The 5,268-nt window shown below is 46.9% G+C and overlaps 1 pseudogene; it reads left to right on the top strand.

The window, feature by feature from the left end:
- Nucleotides 1-1,422: 1,422 nt before the first annotated feature.
- Nucleotides 1,423-2,485, top strand: LOC150013518 (POU domain, class 5, transcription factor 1-like; annotated as a pseudogene).
- Nucleotides 2,486-5,268: the final 2,783 nt, after the last annotated feature.

Genomic DNA, 5,268 nt, shown 5'->3' with positions numbered 1-5,268 from the left:
TAGAACTATGTTTAATGGGTTCTGGGAAAGTAGGCAAGAAAGTGGTGCTTTAAGGATACCCTGGAGCAATTGCAGAGGGACCGAGAGTTAGCTCCATGGTTTCAGACAGAAGGTATCCATCAGAGAAAACCGTGAGAACCATAAATGAACCCATAAGGTCTTGCATGGCTGACTCCAGAACCTCAACCTTGACAAGCACCCTCCCACTTTCTATTCTTGAGAGGACCAGGCCTCTTCTCTCCCCTCACTTGGGTGTGTATGTGCATACAGATGTACATACATGTACACACACCACAGAGCATGCCGTCCGCTTAGAGGGATTTCTTTCTTTGTAAAGGGGGAGATTAAAAAAATGGAGGGCCAGGTTCTTGTCTCAGCCTTGTGGTTCTCAATTTTTCTTGCATGTTAGAATCACCTGGGGAGTTTTTATAACTCCTAATGGCAAAGACTCTGGTTCTGCCAAGATGGCGTAGCCTTTTTCTTTCAGGTCCTCCCTCTTACAAGTAAAACCCCCTGGAAGTTGACAGAAATACTCTCCTTGACCAAACTCTAGCCAGGCTCCTCTGAGCCCCTTTTCCACTAGGCCTCAACCTTAACCTGTAAAGACTTGAACAAACGCGAACATAGTTTCTAACAGCTCAAGGCTGCATCCTTAGGATGACCCTATCGCTCCTTAAAGTGACTGCCTGAGAAAACTCAAAGATGCCAGAAGAACTTACTGTTTGTCCCAGACAGCACCTGAAGGAAGAGAGGGTCCCTGTCCCCAGCCTCTGTGGGAGGGGAGGAGCCCAACTGCTTCCTGCTGTTCGCAATTCTTCACGTCTCTGACTGCTCCCTGCCAACCCCAGGCCCTCATTCTCCCTTTAAGAAGCCCAGTCACCTCTTTGTAAATTGAAGTGGCTTTCTTATCCCTGCCATAGTAGTATTTTACTGATTAAAATCTGTCCTCACACCTTAAACTAGTGTCCAGCTTTATTTTTCTTTGACAGCAAGACAACCATAAGAAGACTCTAAAAAGTGAAAGGAGATATGCTCATAGCAAGCCATTATTACCTTTAGGAATTAATTATATTAACTATATATTTTTATTTTTTGTAAGACTGCCAAATGCCAGAGCACCAAGAACACACACACACACACACACAAACACACACACATAGAGGAAATATAGTTACTATAATTGGCCCTGTGATGATTGGATGCCAAACCAAACACAGAATCTAAGAAAACACAATCGTTTGCAATGGGGCTGAAGGAGGAGGTGATCTCCCATCCCACCCTCCCACTCCATGGGGTAGTGTTGGTGGGTCTCAGGTGAGCTGTACCTCCATCTCCACTCAACACCAACGAGGCAAAATAAGGTGATGAGAGGTGGGGTTAGCTCCTTTCATCAGGCTGCCGGTTTGGGGTGCCATCCTTACGATGGCGGGCCACCTGGCTTCCGACTGCCTTCTCTCCCCCACTGGGTGGTGGAGGCGATGGGCCAGGAGGGCCGGAGCCAGGCTGGGTTGACCCCCGGACATGGCTGAGCTTCTGGGGACCTGCTGACAGGTCAGGAATTGGGCCAGGGATTGGTCCTGGCGGTGGAGGTATAGGGGGTTCCCCCGTGTCCCCCCCCGCCCCCCCACCGTATGAGTTCTGTGGGGCGGTGGTTTCCTGTGGACCTCAGGCTGGTGCCTCAAGATGGCCTGAAGACCACCCCCAGCCCGAGGTCAAGGCAGGAGCCGGGTGGAGAGCAACTGCGAAGGGACCTTGCCCAAGCCCGGTGCTGCCCCACCCGGGGCCCTGAAGCTGGACAAGGAGGAGCTGGAGCCAACCCACAAGGAGGAGGTGAGTGAGGACCTGAGAGCTCTGCAGAAAGACTTCAAGCAATTTGCCAAGCTCCTGAAGCAGAAGGACCGCCCTGGGATACACCCAGGCCTATGTGGGGCTCCCGCTGGGCGTTCTCTTTGGGAAGGTGTTCAGCCAAACGCCCACCTGCCGCTTTGAGGCTCCGCAGCTCAGTTTGAAGAACAGATGTAAGCTGCGGCCCCTCCCTGATGCAGAAGTGGGTGGAGGGGGCTGCCAACAATGAGAATCTGCAGGAGATAGGCAAAGCAGAGACCCTTGTATGGAGAACCGAGTGAGGCGCAACCTGGAGAACATGTTCCAGCCCTGCCCAAAGCCCACCCTGCTGCAGATCAGCCACATCACCCGGCAGCTCGGTCTGGAGAAGGACGTGGACTGAGTGTGGTTTTGCAACTGTCACCAGAAGGGCAAATGATCAAGCAGTGGCCATTCTCAATGAGAGGATTTTGAGGCTTCTGGGCCTCCTTTCTCAGGGGTACCGGTATCCTCTTCTCCGGCACCAGAGCCCCATTGTGGTACCCCAGGCTATGTGGGCCCTCACTTCACTACGCTGTACTCCTCATTCCCTTTCCCTGAGGTTGAAGCCTTTCCCTCTGTGCTTGTCACCACTCTGGGCTCTCCCATGCATTCAAACTGAGGTGCCTGCCTTTCCAGGACAGGCAGGAGCTAGGGAAAGAGCCCTGAACATTGTTCTAGGGCTTTGGGATTAAGTTCTTTCTTCATTACAGAATTGGGAACACAAAGGGTGTGGGAGCAGGGAGTTTAGGGAACTGGTTGGAGGGAAGGTGAAGTTCAGCCATACTCTTGGTTTTAATCCTCACATCATGTATCACTTTGATCTTAAATAAAGAAACCTGGGACATAAAAAAAGAAAAGAAGGAGAGAGAGAGAGAGAGAAAGAGAGAGAAAGGGAGAGAGGGAGGGAGGAGAGAGAGAGAGAGAGAGAGAGAGAGAGAGAGAGAGAGAGAGAGAGAGAAAGGTGGATTAGTTGGCACTTAGCTCCCTCTTCCTCATCTTATACTCACTTTGAGGCAAATAGTTTGTGGATATCAACAATCTGATTCTGAAGTGTATATGGAAAATAAAAGGCCCAGAATAGCCAACACAACACTGAAGAAGAGGAAAAAAGTGGGAAGACTGACACTATATAACTTAAAGACTTTTGTAAAGCTATAATAAACAAGTCAGTATGGTATCAGTGAAAGAATAGACAGTATAGGGAGCTCCAAGATAGACCCACACAAATATAGTCAGTTGATGGTTGACAAAGGAATAAAGACAACTCAGTTGAGAAAAGATAATCTTTTTAATAAATGGAACTAGAACAACTGGAAATCCTTCTGCCAAAAAACAAACCTAGACACAGACTTTACTGTTCACAAAAATTAACTCAAAATGGATCATTTACCTAAGTTTAAAATGCAAACCTATGAAAATTTTATAAGATTACATGGGAGAAAAATGAATTGATAATTTGGACTGTATTAAAATAAAAACTTCTGCTCCATGACAGGCATTATTAAAGGAACAAACCACAGAATGGGAGAAAATATTTGCAAAACACATTTGATAAAGGATTTATATCCAAAAAACTCTTAAAACTCAACAATGAGGAAACAAACGACCCAGTTAAAAAATGGGCAAAAGATCAGAACAAACATTTCACCGAAGAAGACATACAGATGGCAAATTAACAAGTGAAAAGATGCTCACTCTGTATAAAAGATGCAAAATGGCACATCCACTTTAAAAGGGAATTTGGCAAGTTACTATCTTTTTTACCAAGATAAACATATTCTTAACATATGATCCCACAAATCACACTGCTAGGTATTCACCCATTGAAATTGAAACTTATGTCCACACCAAAACATACACACGAATGTTTATAGCAGTTCTCTCTATAAAGCTGGAAGCAACTGAGATGTTCTTAAGTAGGGAAATGATAAATGGTGCTACAGCGATACAATGGAACGTTATTCACAAATAGAAACTATGAACTTTAGTTAATAATAATGTGTTCGCACTGGTCTATTACTAATAACAAATGCGCCACACTAATGGAAGATCTCAGTAATACGGGAAACATGTAATGGGCATAGGGGAGAAATGAAAGAGAAACAAAAAACTGCCTTTTTTCCTATAGTTACTGTGGAAATATTCCAAACAAAGAACAGGCAAGAAAAGGTCACGGACAACTGGGGAATTGGAACAGAAACAGAATCTAGAAATGATCTGGTCAAAGATTTTTGAGATGAGAAAACGGAGGCCTCGGGTTGGGAAGTGACCCGCCCAAGGACATAGCTGGCGACTGGAGGAGCTGAGACCATTGTAAGATTTCCCAACATCTGGTCCCGCACCCTCTTTATTCCACTGGAACTTCTAGTTCAGCTACGTGCTGCTGGGCGCATCCAAAGCATTTGCACTGTGTGCTTTTTAATCCTTTAAGGATCACTTAAAGAGGAACAGACTTGTCTGCAGATGCCAGTGACCTGGCAGGAGCACACTCTTTGCAGGAACAATGCTATTGTGCACCCGCTGCAAAGAGCAGGAATGAGTCACCTTCAGTAACAGCCAAGCCAGTATCTCTCTCTCTCACGATAGTGGGTAGGGCAGGGGTGGGGGGTGGGGGGTATGGGAGAGTCCCCGGCTCATCAAATCCATATCTTCAGAAGACAACGGTGGTGCTCTGGGGGGAGCCCTGATTGTGGCCTGAGCTCCCAGAGCTCCGTCTTTGGGCCCCAGATTTCCCATTAGCATTAGGGAGCCCAAAGGGCCCATTGTTATCTCAACACGGGCATTGAGGATCTTTCCCCCACCAAGGTCCAATTTAGTAAATGACAAAGGCTCACAGCTAGACCGACAAGCCAAGCCTTCTTGTTGAAGATGAGCAAAGCAGAAGGAAGGTCATGGCAGAGAATGATAGTTGTCCAGCAAAACAGTCCTCTTCCTTGATAGGATTTTTATCTGGACACATGGCTGCCCAGGTGGCGACTGTACTTACCAGCCTCCCTTGTAGTTAAGTGTGGCTTTGGGACTAAATTCAGGCCAATGAGGTATGAATGGAAGTGCTACATGCAACTTCTGGGTCTCCTTCAGTTTAAAAGAAGATGCCCTGGAGCAGCTCTGCCTTTCCTCTTCCCTTGAGCTGGAACATGCTTGCTCCTGTGACCCAGCTTTGACCATGCAGACAAGGATAACACCCTTGGTGAGGGCACAGCAATAGGATGGAAGGAACCTGGATTCCTGAACGGCTGCACCTAGGTCCAGCCTGGACCTAGGGCCCCTAATGACAGAGACAAACCTCCATCTCCTTTAAGCTACATGCTATATTTTAGGGAATGTCTTTTGGATATAAAAGCTTATTCTTCATTCTGACTTATAATGGGAGAGCACAATAGGAAGTGGATGGTATTTTGA

This window comes from Furipterus horrens, unplaced genomic scaffold (assembly GCF_987537825.1).
Source record: "Furipterus horrens unplaced genomic scaffold, mFurHor1.1.pri manual_scaffold_4, whole genome shotgun sequence".
NCBI lineage: Eukaryota > Metazoa > Chordata > Mammalia > Chiroptera > Furipteridae > Furipterus > Furipterus horrens.
This window is presented reverse-complemented; position numbering and strand designations above follow the sequence as displayed.